General features: G+C 42.5%; 1 pseudogene; it reads right to left on the reverse strand.

Moving 5' to 3' along the window:
* Positions 1–4,498: 4,498 nt before the first annotated feature.
* On the reverse strand, positions 4,499–6,801 carry LOC126946818 (LIM domain kinase 2-like; annotated as a pseudogene).
* Between the last annotated feature and the right edge of the window lie 7,716 nt (positions 6,802–14,517).

Below are 14,517 nucleotides of genomic sequence, written 5' to 3' on the forward strand. Positions count from 1 at the left end.
CAGGCACAGTGGCTCACGCCTGTAATCCCAGCACTTTGGGAGGCCAAGGCAGGCAGATCATTTGAGGCCAGGAGTTTGAGACCAGCCTGGCCAACATGGTGAAACCCCATCTCTACTAAAATTCCAAAAATTAGCTGAGTACAGTGGTGCATGCCTGTAGTCCTAGCTACTTGGGAGCCTGAGGCAGGAGAATCGCTTGAATCCCCAGGAGGCGGAAGTTGCAGTGAGCCAGATCACACCACTGCACTCCAGCCTGGGTGACAGAGCAAGACTCTGTCTCAAAAAATAAAAATTAAAATTAAAATTAAAAATAAAAATTTATCCCTAGCCCCATTCATCCTCTTTCTCACGATCTTATTTCATTATTTTTACCACAATTGTTATTATCTTGATCTTATTTTTATTTATTTATTTATTTATTTGAGACAGAGACTTGCTCTGTTGCCCAGGCTGGAGTGTAGTGGCATGATCTCTGCTCACTGCAGCCTCTACCTCCTAGGCTCAAGGGATCCTCCTACCTCAACCTCCCAAGTAGCTGGGACTACAACCGTGTGCCACCACAGTGGGCTAGTTTTTGTTTTGTTTTGTTTTTAATTTTTCATAGAGATGGGGTCTCTATGGGTAATTATGTTGCCCAGGCTAGTCTCCAACTCCTGAACTCAAGCCATCCTCCTGCCTTGGCCTCCCAAAGTGCTTGGATTACAGGTGTGAGTCACCACACCCGGCCTGAATGATCTTGTTAATTTGTTTTCCGGTTGATTTTCTGTCTTCCTCCCTTCTACAATGAAGGTTCCAGAGCTGCAAGGAGTATCTTAATCATCACTGCATTATCAGTTCCTGGGACTGTTCCTGGTATTCCATAAACACTTGATGATGAATAAATCATCTAACAGAAAGAAGGTAAACTCCAAATTCTTCCTTATTCTCACATGCAAGACCTTCTATGGGCTGAATGCAACTTCAGTTTTCCAGGCTTGCTAGTCCTCTCCTTTAGTTTTTGATGCCAGCCACATTCACCTTGTCATTGATTCCTAAATAGGGGGACTTCTTTACCGCCAAGGTTTCTTAGTGAGTGCTGATCTTCTTCCCTCTGCCCACTCAAATGCTGTCCCATGTCCTGTTGAGGTCTTCCCCTCCTGTGAAGCCACACAAATTACTCCATCCATGTGCACTTTGTTGTCTGCACCCCTTTCGTGTCTGGAGACCCTATGTGCCCAGAAATCAACTATGATCTGCCTGCATTATCCTTCTCCTCTCATATTGCTGTATTTCATATTATAGATTTGTTATTTATATCTTTGTGTGTTTCTATTTTGTCATACTATATCCACTAAGTGACTTTTTTTTGCCTTTGCTTCTCAAATAACAAGTTGCACAGGGATTTTCATATAATAGACTTTTAAAAGACATTAATGGAATAACAGATAAAACTCACTAATTGACACTTAGAAGTACAGTGATAAAAGCCTGAAGAGGAAGTTTCCTGTGAGCTGGAGAATGTTAAGAGAGCAATAAAAGAGGAATTGTCTTATGATTGGTGTTGCCCTATAGACCGGGGAAAGAAAATAAATTTACTTTCAAGGGGCAAGTTGAAGAATAAACACTTCTCAAAAACAACTCCCTGTGCCATGAATGGAAAAGTAGCAAAATTAATTTCCTTGAAAAATCACGCTTGATTTTTAAATGGGATGATTTTGATATTTTAAATTATCACCAGACATATTGAATTTTTGTGTATTTATTTTTTGAGACAGAGTCTCACTCTGTCACCTAGGCTGGAGTGCAGTGGCGCAATGTCAGCTCACTGCAACCTCTGCCTCCCAGGTTCAAGTAATTCTCCTTCCTCAGCCTCCTGAATAGCTGGGATTACAGGCATCCACCACCATGCCTGGCTAATTTTTGTATTTTCAGGAGAGATGGGGTTTCACCATGTGGGCCAGGCTGATCTCAAACTCCTGACCTCAGGTGATCTGCCCGCCTGAGCCTCCCAAAGTGCTGGAATTACAGGCATGTGCAACCATGCCTGGCCAGACATATTTTAAAAGTCATACATTCCATGTTTGGTCCTCAAGACCTCCCAGGGTATAATACATGCAAAACAATGAACAGACACAGGATTGGCAAAGATTCACCTATGATCATCTCCCTCACTGCCTCATTGGGAAATGTATTTTATTACAGATAACAGTCTCAGAAACCAGTTTTCGCTTGGACAAATAATTAATAGGTACCTAACAAATAATTGTTCTTCCTGGCATATTGTCTAATTTAATATTTGCCCCCACATTTTGTCCTTTTCTGCACAGCAGGATACAATTTCTAAATGTGTAAATGATAACAAAGTCAGTACTTTAATAAGATGAATAGGAAGAGTCTCATATGCTGATTTATAATCTCTTGGCTCGTTTTCAAAGTTGACATGTATATCTCAACCTCACTGCAATGCACAAATGCATGCAAAACTGTTCCCCTTGTTTAAAAAATCCTGGATTTTAAAAAATCGCTTGTTATACTAACTGCTTAATTTACTGTGTCTGATCAATGACCCAGTTCAGACCCACCACTCCCACACTTATTGGGGACAGCTGAGGCACAACCAGCCGCACAATACTAAACTGAGCTGCTGCTGGGAGTCCAGGCTTAACCCTACAGCAAGCTTGCAAACTTCACGTGTAAGTATAGTCTGTATAGCAAGGAAACTCTGGCCAGACGACATTTGATCCCACAGTTCATCAAGTCTATGTACGACATTTCACATACCACCCAATAGATGTAATGACAAGATAATATTTACAGCAACCACTTTCCTGGATCAATCCCGTGCCACAGACACCACTCCAATACAACGGCCGCACATTGCATTAATACCCCAAACCTATTCTCAATTTGTTAAATATGCTGTAAGCTCACAGTTAGGAGGATGCAAATCTAGTTGAGCCAAAGAGTCCCTGCAGCTCTGGGAGCCAAGGTGGAGGGCCACTTCAGGGCTTTCCAGTACCCGCAGCTGTGGCTCAGACAGCTGCAGCCAGGAGCTAGTGAGGTGGGACAGCCAATGCGGGAAGTAGAAGTCAGCTGGCCCAACTTGGGGAGGTATCTCTCTCAGCATCTCAGCTTTGGGACTCTGTCACCACCTCTTCCTAGCCCAAGCTGCTGCCTAAACCAGGCATGTTGAAGGGTGAACAGTGGCTGCCACAAGGCCAAGGCCAAGAGATTGCTGAGAGTCCCACTCCCCTACCTGAGCCCCTAGGCCTATGAGAAGCCACACTGTCCTCCAGAACCCATCTAGCTCTAGGCAAAATGGCTTAGGCTTCTGACTGAGGAGTCCACCAGGGTATAAGTAGCAAAAGCCAGGAGCTGGGCTTTCCAGAGGGCAGGGCCTCTTTCTTTCCAGTCCCCCAGCCTCTTCCTCTGCTTGAAAGTGACTGTTGCAAACAGACAGGTTGTTGTCCATAAGTTCTCAGCCAGTCTCTGGTAATTAGGTTTGAAAACATGAGGTAGAAGCTTCCCCTCGCATGGATGTTGTGCCTGGCTGGCTAGAGTCACCCTCCGGCAGGTGAACAGAAGCCAGCCCTTTTCCTGACTCCTGGCCAGTTGTGCCATACACCAAGACTCTTCAAAACCTACTCCCTCAAGCTCTGCTCCAGGAAGAGCAGGACCTGGAGAGGAAGTGGGGAGCACCACTGTCTTTTCACACCCTTTGAGTGCCTTCTGGCCACCAGTCTTTCCTTTGTCCACACTTCCACTTGAAGGCCTCCTGCACCCAGCTGGACTACAGACTTCAGAGTTCACAGGCAGGTTCACCCTGGGATCCTGCCTAGCAAGTGTAATCTATTACACTAATCAGCGTGACCTGGAAGCTCCTGGGTGGATCTGAGTAACAGATTTCCTCCTGGCCCAAAGGCCAGGCTTTTTTTTTTTTTTTTTTTTTTTTTTTGTCTTCTTCACAGCTTTCAGGTGAGTGCTGGATTTGCAGAGAGTAACCAGGCCCTCAAACCTATGGAGATACATTTTCCTGGTGGTGCATCCACTCGTCTCCTGGGGAGATAAAAGAGATGGCTTGTTCTGCTTCTTTTTTGTTTTTGTTTTGAGATGGAGTTTTGTTCTTGTTGCCCAGGCTGGAGTGCAATGGTGCGATCTCGGCTCACCGCAACCTCCGCCTCCTGGGTTCAAGCAATTGTCCTGCTTCAGCCTCCCGAGTAGCTGGGATTACAGGCATGCGTCACCACGCCCGGGTAATTTTTTGTATTTTTAGTAGAGATGGGGTTTCTCCATATTGGTCAGGGTGGTCTCGAACTCCTGAACTCAGGTGATCCACATGCCTTGGCCTCCCAAAGTGCTGGGATTACAGGTGTGAGCCACCGCACCCTGCCGGCTTGTTCTGCTTCTAAATGAGCTGCCAATCCACACGAAGCCCGAAAAACCCTGCTCACAGCAGGGATGGGGTACAGAAGAGCAATGCTGGCTGTGGAACACCCCCCTGCAGGGGGCTGGGCCAGGGCTAGTGGGGTGAGTCTTGGATCAGGCCGTACTGCATGCTCACAGTGTGGCCCAACTCCTCCAGCCCTACAGGCAGCGGGATGCCCAGCTCCACCAGGTACAGGGAGTCCTCCAGTTTTGAGACTGCCAGTCTGCTCTTGGGCTCCAGTCTGCAGCAGGTCATGGCCAGGGGGAAGAAGGTTGGAGGGCAGTCTGTGCGGACAAACTTCTCCCAGAAAAGCATCATGCTGAGGCCAAAGTCCAGTGTTTGGGGAAGGAAATCAGGATCTGCATACATCTGCTCAATGGTCTCGCAGAGAATGACCCCAAAAGACAAGACATCCACATTTCATCATAGCTCTTTCTATTCAGCATCTCAGGTGTCACCCAGTAGAGGTTTCCTACCACCGTGTAGCACTTCTTGAAGTTGTTCTTATGCAAATTACATTTCTTGCTGGTGGCCATTCTGGAGGCAATGCCTTTGGCCAAGCTGACTTCCTGCTGCCAGGGGAATGGGTTCACACTTTGCAGAAAGTCCTTCAGTGTGCCCCCCTCAATGTCCTCTCAGCAAGTTCAGCTTCTTGTCCTTTTACAGCACGCCAATGAACTTGAGCACATTGGGGTGGTCCAGGCTTCACGTCACTTTCACTTCAGTCAGAAAAGTCTTCTGGTTCTCCTCATCACATCTCATTAACTCCTTCATGACCACCACTTTGCCTGTGGCTTTGTGTGTCACTTTGATAGACTGCCCAAAGAAGCCCTTCCCCCGGACCTCCCCGTGGATCAGGTCACAAGACCGGAAGATCTGCTTTGAATAAGTGCTAGAACAACAAAGGGATTCCCAGTGGCTGACGTCACAGCTGAGCAGCAGGGGCTCCTTTGGGGAGCTAGGGCTAGGGGACTTGGAGATGCTGTTACTGAGTCTCAGGGAGCATCTTCTCAGCATCCCCTCTGGATTATCCTTGGTGTCCAGGGTGATGAGGGCGTGAGGGTGTCCAGCATTCTGCATGTGAGGAGAGAGCCAGGCATCCAGCCGCAGCTGGGCTGGGCACCGGGAGATGGGGTCATGTTCAATCAACAGCAGAAGTGTCTGGCTCATCTGGTTAATTGCATCCTCCAACTCCTCTACTTGGAGTGTGTGGATGGGGGTTCCACTGATCTCCAGGATGTGGTCCCTGGGGTGGATGGCATTGTGGCTGTTTGGACTGATATGCATCTGTTTGACCTCTTTTACTTGCATGGTGGTAATGTAGTTGGAGCAGGCATTCTCCACGGACACGGAGAAGCTCTGCCTGCCCTCTGTGGTGGCCAGCATGGACATGAGCATGACAGAGTAGGGCAGCTGGTCCTGAATGGACTCTGTGGAGAGTCTCTCAAATATGGGTGCCAGCACCACCTCATTGTGGTACTTTCCACAGTATAGGGTGACACACAGCACCAGGGCATATGCATCCCCATCCTCAATGGTCACCTTATAGCTCATACAGGCAAAGCATTCTGGATGGTACTTGAACTCCCTATTCGCAGCAGCAAATCTGCATGGGTCTGCAGCAACCTCAATTCTTGCCTCCTCAGAAGAAATAATTTCACTGAGGGGCATAAGACAGTGAGAGACCAAGGCAAGTTTCAGAGCAGGAAAGAAAGTTTATTAAAAAGCTTTAGAGCAGGAATGAAAGGAAGTAAAGCACACTTGGAAGAGGGCCAAGCAGGAGACTTCAGAGATCAAGTGTGCAGTTTGACCTTTGACTTGGGGTTTTATATGTTAGCATTCTTCTGGGGTCTGCATCTTGTCTCCCCTGATTCTTCCCTTGGGGTGGGCTGTCTGCATGCGCAGTGGCCTGCTAGCACTTGGGAGGGGCTGCATGCGCAGTGTGTTTACTGAAGTTGTGCATATGCTCACTTGAGGTGCTTTCCCCTTACTAGTTGAGCATTCCTAGAGGAAGGTCATAGACCAGTTAAACTCCATCATTTTACCTCTTAGTGCACATGCTTGAGCCCACTCACCCTGCTCCTGAGATCTTATCAGGAAGCTGCTGATCACCAGTTTTAGGGTTTTTTTTTTTTTTTTTTTTTTTTTTTAAATGTTTTGGGAGACTGCCTTTCTCTGGTATGAGCCGCAACCAATTATTATTTTAGAGAGATGGTTAACAACTGCCTGACCATCACCTAATGGTCGCCTGACATTCCTGGTGTGGAGGAGCCCTCTCCCGCCCTGCTCATGTCTGATTAACCACCTACTGTAACATCTCCAGCCACTATAATAGGCCCTGTCATCAGCAGGGAGCACCCATGACAGAACTCCCCAAACATCTCCCAGTAGTCCTGTGACAGTAGAGCTTCCCATACTTCTCGTAGAACCACCTGGTGAGGGAATCCTGGCATTCTGAACACCGGAAGCAACAGCTGTGCCAGGCTTCATTGACAGTCCTGTACCATCGTTGGCTTGGAGCAATGTGGTCCCCACAGCCCCGACACCTCCAAACATCTTCACCTTGGTTCTGGCATTACCACTAGTTGAGTGACCCTGGACAACTTCATTTTCTTCCCTAAGCCCCAGTTTCCTCATACATAAAATGAGGAGATTGTACATTATCTCAAAAGTCTTTCCTGGCTCTAGCACCTACCAGTGCAGACCTGGTCCCAGGAGCATAGAAATGGGGAGGAGGAAGCAGGGCTGCAGCAGCCCCACTAAGCTCCCACCTCTGCCTAGGCAAGGGAGGACCTCAGCCCCAGGCATGAATGGGCGGATTTTAAAATCTATGATTAATCTAGGATTCCTTTGAGTAAGACTTCAAAAAATAAATTTAATATCAGAAAAGGCTTTTGATTGTTTTCCTAATAAATGTGAAAGGAAAACATTAGATCATTTTTCGTGGTTTGAGTTTTAATCTGATATTTAATTATGTTTCTGCTTTGCTACAATCAATGAAAGTATGTTGCTTTTGTTTTTGAAATCTTAACATCAACCAAGGATAAATGAATACACTTTCAAAAAATTAATTTGCTATCACAAAAGGCTTTAGTTATTTTACTTTTAAATGTAAAGTTACAGAATAGCCACCATTACATAATTTGAGCTTTAATAAACTTTAATAAGAAACATATCCTCGTTTAAAATATTAGAACATAATTGCTCTATGCACATTGATTTTTTCTTTTCTATAATTGCTATGCATTTTGGTTCAAAATTAGTTTTTATAGGATTTCTTTTATAAATTATTATTTTGGAGCCTATAAGTAACAAATTCCTTTTCTCTGATCATTCCATAAGCCAAAATATTTCAAACCAGATGTACATGTAAGTTGAGTGAGTATTCTTTATCCACTGACATTTCAAAATTCTATTTAATTATATCTTCATATTTTAAAAATCAGATGATTCAGGGGACTGATTCAATAAGTTGTCTTACTTCCACTAGTGGAATACCATGCAACTGCAAATCCAAGGACTAGGAAGTTCTCTAAGTTCCAATGTGGGAAGATGTCCAGGTCATATTGTTGAGTGAAAAATCTAAGGCACTGAACAATGTTTGCATATATAGAGAGAACACTACCTTTTGGAAAGAAAAGGTGGAAAATAAGAATAAATATTCATAGGAGTAAAACTTCTTGAGGAATAATGTTTCATGTATTTTGCCTTTTGAACCAAGTAAATCAAAGAATTATTCAAAAATAACAATAAAATGAAAAAAATCTACTAAAAATCAAGTGAAACAAGATTTTGATCTGGTTAATAGAACATAAAATGATAATTAAAACATTAGCTAAAAGTATGATTCATATTCAAATTCAGGGATTTTTATTATGCTCACAAAGTTGTACAACCATCACACAAATTCCAGAACTTTTTCATCACCTCCAAAAGAAGCCCTGTGCTCATTAGCAATCACTCTCCATTCCCCTTTCCCCCAATCCACTATTTAACTTTTTGAAAAACAAGTTAGAAAACACTCAAGCACAACATAAATACCAAGCAAAACTTAAAACTGGTTTCTAAACAGCACTCATTATAGTAGCACCTGTGACCAATATCCACAACATGATTTCTAGCAGGTTGATGTCTACTATTTAGTTCAGTATCTACTCCTTATTATTGCTATTCTGAGGACAATTTGGGCCCCACAGAAGCACAATGCTGACATTCCCACTGTGTCGCCAACCTTCCCACACCAAATTCAGTTATCACCACTAGGTTTTCACCTTGTTTGTTTTTTGTTTTGGTTTGGTTTTGGGTTTTTTTTTTTTTTTTTTTTTTTTTTTTTTTTTTTTTTTTTTTTTTTTAAGACAGAGTTTCACTCTGTCGCCAACGCTGGAGTGCAGTGGCACTGTGTTGGCTCACTGCAACCTCCATCTCCTGGGTTCAAGCAATTCTCCTATCTCAGTCTCCGAAGTAGCTGGGATTACAGGCATCCACCACCACGTCCGGATAGTTTTTATATTTTTAATAGAGATGGGGTTTCACCATGTTGGCCAGGCTGGTCTTGAACTCCTGACCTCAGGTGATCCACCCGCCTCGGCCTCCCAAAGTCATCTTCTTTTCTACTGAAGGGAAACTTGGCAATTTGCACATTTATTATAATAAACACCTAACAACTCTGCTGTCTATTCAGTTTTTGGTTTTTACATTTTGATTAAAATATCAAAGTGAATTTCCAAAAAAACATTGGAAGAGAAGGGAAAGAAAAGAAAAAGAAGGCTTCCTCTTCCTGACATGTCAATATTTTAATGTGTCACGAATAATCCTTATCTACTACAGAAATTCAAATGCTACAAATAAAACTGAAGTTAAAACAATTTATCTGTAGAATAAGGGTGTGAGAATAGCATAAAAGGTTAGCTTAATTAATGAAATAATTCAGCAAATATTTGAGTGCCTCTAATGCGCAAAGCGTGGTGGAAAGTGATGAGAAGAGGGTCATTGGAGGAAAGAGAGAAGGTAAAACTGTCTTCACCCACTATTCTTATATTTATTATTTTGTCAAGGATCTTTCATTCAGTTGTTATTCCCCATTTCTCCCAGTTTCCATTTTCAACATTGTATTGTTTTGCTGGTCCACTTGAATCTCCTTTTCTCTGCCTCCACAGCTATCACTTTGGCTCATGGCTTTACCTTCTCCCACCTGGATAAAAAGATGTCTCCTCCCTTGGGTCTCTCAAATTCTCCTCTGCAATCTGTCCTTCTCATTGATACAGAGGCATTTTTCTAAAGCACAGAGCTGTTCATGTCAATTCCCTCATTAAAATCATCCAATAACTTCTCTTTGGCTGCAGAATAAATTCTGCTCCTAGCATAACATATAAGGTCTCCAGATCTAGCCATAGGCCACATTTCTAGCATAAACAATCACATATACCACCTCCTTCCAGGGCTGTCAATTCAACTAATTCCCCACAGAGCATTGCCCCAGACAGGTCAGACGTTTCCCCACATTCAACCATGAACCACAAGAACGTGAACTCTTGTTCATGCTGTTCCCTATCTCAACAGTCCCTCCCTACCTCCACTGACCTAGAACACTTCCCCAAAATTCAATTCAAATGGTATCTTTGATGCCTTTTTTAGTTAAAATGCACTACCAATGCAGATATGATGAGTTGTTCATTCATTTATGCTTATTATCATCATGCAGTTATTGAGTGCTATGGTTTGAATGTGTCCTCTCCAATATTCAGTGTTGTCAATGTGATAGAATCAAGAGGTAGGGTCTTTAAGAGATGATTAGGCTATGAGGGCTCCTCCCTCATTAATGGGATTAAGGCGCTTATGAAAGAGGCTTCATGCAGGGTTTGACCAGCATGCCCTGTTACCTTCTGCCACGTGAGGATATAACAATAAGGTCATCACCAGATTAGATGCTAGCACCTTGATCTTAGATTTCTCAGCCCCCAGAAGAGTAAGGAAATAAATTTCTGTTGTTTTAAAATTATCCAGTTTCAGGTGTTTTGCTGTAGCAGCATAAAATGGACTAAGACATTGAATTATAGGTCAATCTTTTCCATGCATGTTATGAGGTCTTTGAGGGCAGGAACCCTATCTCCAAGAAGTTGGGTTAGGGAAAGAAAACTGTTAAGGGCAGTGTAGGTGTGACTGCAGGGGCCAACTTTTGAGCTTTCCCAGAAGACTCTGGAGCAGTGAACAGCTGTCCAAATGAATTTTCTGGGGCACTCCCTGGTTCTTGCATCATGTCTTTCTATCAAACCCTTCCCTTCTATGCCCTCCTCTCTTAGTTTACTCAATTCCATGTGGAGATTTATCTTTGTCCATCTTTCTTTCTATATGAGCCAGCCAGACATTAGGCTCCATATTACCCTCCAGTCACTCCAGCAAACCTTATAGCTACCAGAAAGTTTTCAGTAACTATCACAGCTTTTAAGAGGAGTCAGTGTTGGAAGTCACTTCAAGGTCATCTGGTCAGTTGGCTCATTTTTATATATTTTATATATGTGGAAAGCAAAACACAGAGCATGGGCTCTACTTGGAGGCTCCATCAGTATTTACAACACAGTGCCATTGGTCCTGTTTTTAAAAGACTCAAGATTCAAACGGGCTTTCTTAAGTACCTCCTTCCAAAGTCCTGTTGTTCAGGAGTAAAGTTGGGCTATCCTCTGAGCATAGCAAGTTTTTATTTTGTGTCTGGTTGCTTTCAATAATAGGAAGAGTAGTTGAGCATCAGTGATGTAAGATACAATAATTATGGCTGCCAACTCTTTATGAACCTAAAAGAGTGCTTGGTAAGTTTGAAAGGGAACTAGAAAAACTCACCAAAACCCTGAATGACCAAGGAAGACTGTCCAAAGACTTTCAGTGGTGAAATGGAATGCAAGTTTCAATATGTGCTATTATTTTCAGTCAGCCTGAAGATGTCAGGTATAAAATAGCAGACTACAAGCAACAATACCGGGGGCTGTGTCTGTTGTCTCATTGATTTTTCTGGTGGTTTTGTTGTGTAATAAATCAAGTCAAACAATTGAAAGTTACGTTTTTTATGCATCTTCATATTTCAGATCAGGATAAACAACTATACTGTGATAAACTTTTGTGCAAGGTTTAAATTTTCAATCAGGGTCCAGTCAGGAAAATGAAAATCAAATCAAGTATGTGAACAGAAAGAATTTAATCTAAGAAATTGGTTGAACGGGTATGGGAGTACTGAAGGGACATAAAGGGCCACTGAGATAAGGTAGAAATAGTAACTTCAAGAAGCAGCTACCACTCTTGGGCTGAGGGAACAAAGGGAAGAGTTTGGGCTTATCAGAGCCTAGGAGATCAGAGGAGAGGCCACATAGGAATAGGCTCCAGACTTCTCAAGAGGGGACACTGCTTGGCTGATGCTAGTGTCTTTGAGGAGGTACAATGAAACTGGTTCTAGAGATATGAAAAACAAATCCTGGAAACGAATGAACTGCCACTGCCAGGCACAGAACCATCACTGGGATGACACGGACAGGAACAAGCAGGCAGTAAAGAGCAGGCCCCTTCTGCCTCCTCCAGCCTCAAAGTCTCTGTGTATCCCTGGGTTTGGTTGAACCAACCAGGGAGCCAACTGGCAAAAGACTCTCAGCTCCAACATCCAAGAGGAGTGTGGAAGACTGGGATTAAGCTGAGATACAATAGCTTTTTGGCATACTTCCTAATTTAATAATAATCTATTTAAGTCTTTGCTTCAGTATAAGAAAAATCCCCACATAGGAACAAATGTATGTGAATTTAAATAATAAAAACCTATCCACTTTTACAATGAGAAGTTACACAGTTTATGTCTGACTATCCTAGATTCATGATTTCAGGGCTTCTATCAATTAATTCTCAGTAACAGATGCCTCAAAAATTCTAAATTTGGGCTGGTGCAGTAGCTCACACCTGTAATCCCAGCACTTTGAAAGGCCTAGGTGGGTGGATTGCTTGAGGTCAGGAGATTGAAACCAGCCTGGCTAACATGGTGAAACCCTGTCTCTACTGAAAATGCAAAAATCAGCCAGGCATGGTGGCAGGCACCTGTAATCCCAGCTACTTGGGAGGCTGAGGCAGGAGAATCACTTGAACCCAGGAGGTGGAGGCTACAGTGAGCCGAGATCGCGCCACTGCACTCCAACCTGGGCAAGAGAGGGAGACTCTGTCTCAAAAAAAAGAAAAAATTATAAATCCACTTTGGGATTACAATAAACATCGATGAGATCTGTATTTACTGAATGCATACTTTAAAGTTGCGTTCTTGTTCCAAGAGATGCCAGTAGCACTCCCATCCCCCAGTTGTGACAACTGAAAAATATCTCCAGACATTGCCAAATGTAACCTGGGGGTTAAAAGTAACCCTGGCTGAGAAACACTGGCTACCAGCACTTGAGCACAAATGTTGAATCAATGTTTTTTTAATAATGATAAAGAATAATGAGAAATGGGTCTCTTATTCTTAGCATCCCTAATTGGAATGGCCTCTCTGCAAACTCGATGTAAAATTTCTAACTAGTTTTCACAATTCTGTTGGCTTCATTTTGGAAAAGAAGATTTCTCATCTTTGGGGAGACCATTCCTATATTTGGACTGGAGTCTTTTAATCTGTGCTTGCAACTGAACAGAAAGGATTCCTGAATCTGAGTGTGTTGTGCTGCATTCCCAACATCAAAGCTCAGACTACCGAGTTTTTGTTTTGTTTTGTTTTTTGTTTCATACTATTTATCTTAGGCTTTTGTGGTCAAAAGCCAGAGTTCTAAGATGTCTGAATTGTGAAAGCCCTCAAATTGGAATTTAGAAAATGGTAGGGGAAAGAAAATTTTTCTTAACAGTCAGTTCTTACACTCAGTAAAGGAACTATTAAACACAAGTACTAAATAGGTAAGACATTTTTTTCCCACTTTTTTCCTCTATTTAGCCTATGAATATTTGAAATAGTTGATCTAATGTTTGAATGTTTCTTTCCCCCTTTTTTTCATATGCTTTCCAGAGAAAACCCAACAAAAATAAATAAAGCATAATGAAAATGAATGCTTTCAAAGCACTAATTAGTCATGTTTGGCTTATATTTGCTTAAGAAAGTCATTTATTCCACCAGAGCTATTCCATACAATGCATGAATACAGCCAATATAAACAGTCATAAATAGTTCAATCAAGAGCATATCTTTTATCACTGATGTTGTCAAAATAGTTTCTGTCCAAGGAGATTTGGTCTCTCTCCCCTAATTCCTTTATCTACCTCCCTTGTAGTGCATAATACATGCTCAATTTGGAAAATTTACACAATAATTGAAATAGCAAAGAAATAACAAATCTCATTACCTAGAGACAACATTTCAGTGTATTTCATTACAGTATATTTTCTCTCCAATATTTTTATCAATGTATTCATTCATCAAAAAAGCATAGCTGTGAATTGGGATCATACTTTTAAGTTTTGTAGCTGAATTTTTTACTTTTTTTTTGAGATGGAGTCTCACTGTCACCCAGGCTGGAGTGCAGCGGTGCAATCTCTGCTCACTACAACCTCTGCCTCCTGGGTTCAAGCAATTCTCCTGCCTCAGCCTCCCAAGTAGCTAGGATTACAGGCACACACTACCATGCCCGGCTAATTTTTGTGTATTTAGTAGAGACAGGGTTTTACCATGCTGACCAAGCTGGTCTCGAACTCCTGGCCTCAAATGATCCACTTGCCTCAGCCTCCCAAAGTGCTGGGATTACAGGCATGAGCCTCTGTGCCCAGCTCAATATTTTTTACTGAACATTATGTTGTGTATGTTTTCTCACAGGGCTAAATATTCTTCAGAAAGATATACTATTCTTAACTCATTTATGTTTGAGTAATATTTTGCTTGACTAAGTGTTTTTATGATAATTTTTCCTCTAAAAGTATTAGCATTCACAAAGTTGGGCTTCTTTGATGGTTTAATTCAGTGTTCCTGTGATTTTCAATTAAATCTACATTTACTCTAAAAAAATGTCTCTAATTTTCTGTTTCCTAGATTCTTGTCTTTATTTTCTGCATTACAAGAAAAGCTGAGGGCCAGGCATGGTGGCTCACGCCTGTAATCCCAGCACTTTGGGAGG

Source organism: Macaca thibetana, chromosome X (assembly GCF_024542745.1).
Source record: "Macaca thibetana thibetana isolate TM-01 chromosome X, ASM2454274v1, whole genome shotgun sequence".
Classification (NCBI taxonomy): Eukaryota; Metazoa; Chordata; class Mammalia; order Primates; family Cercopithecidae; genus Macaca; species Macaca thibetana.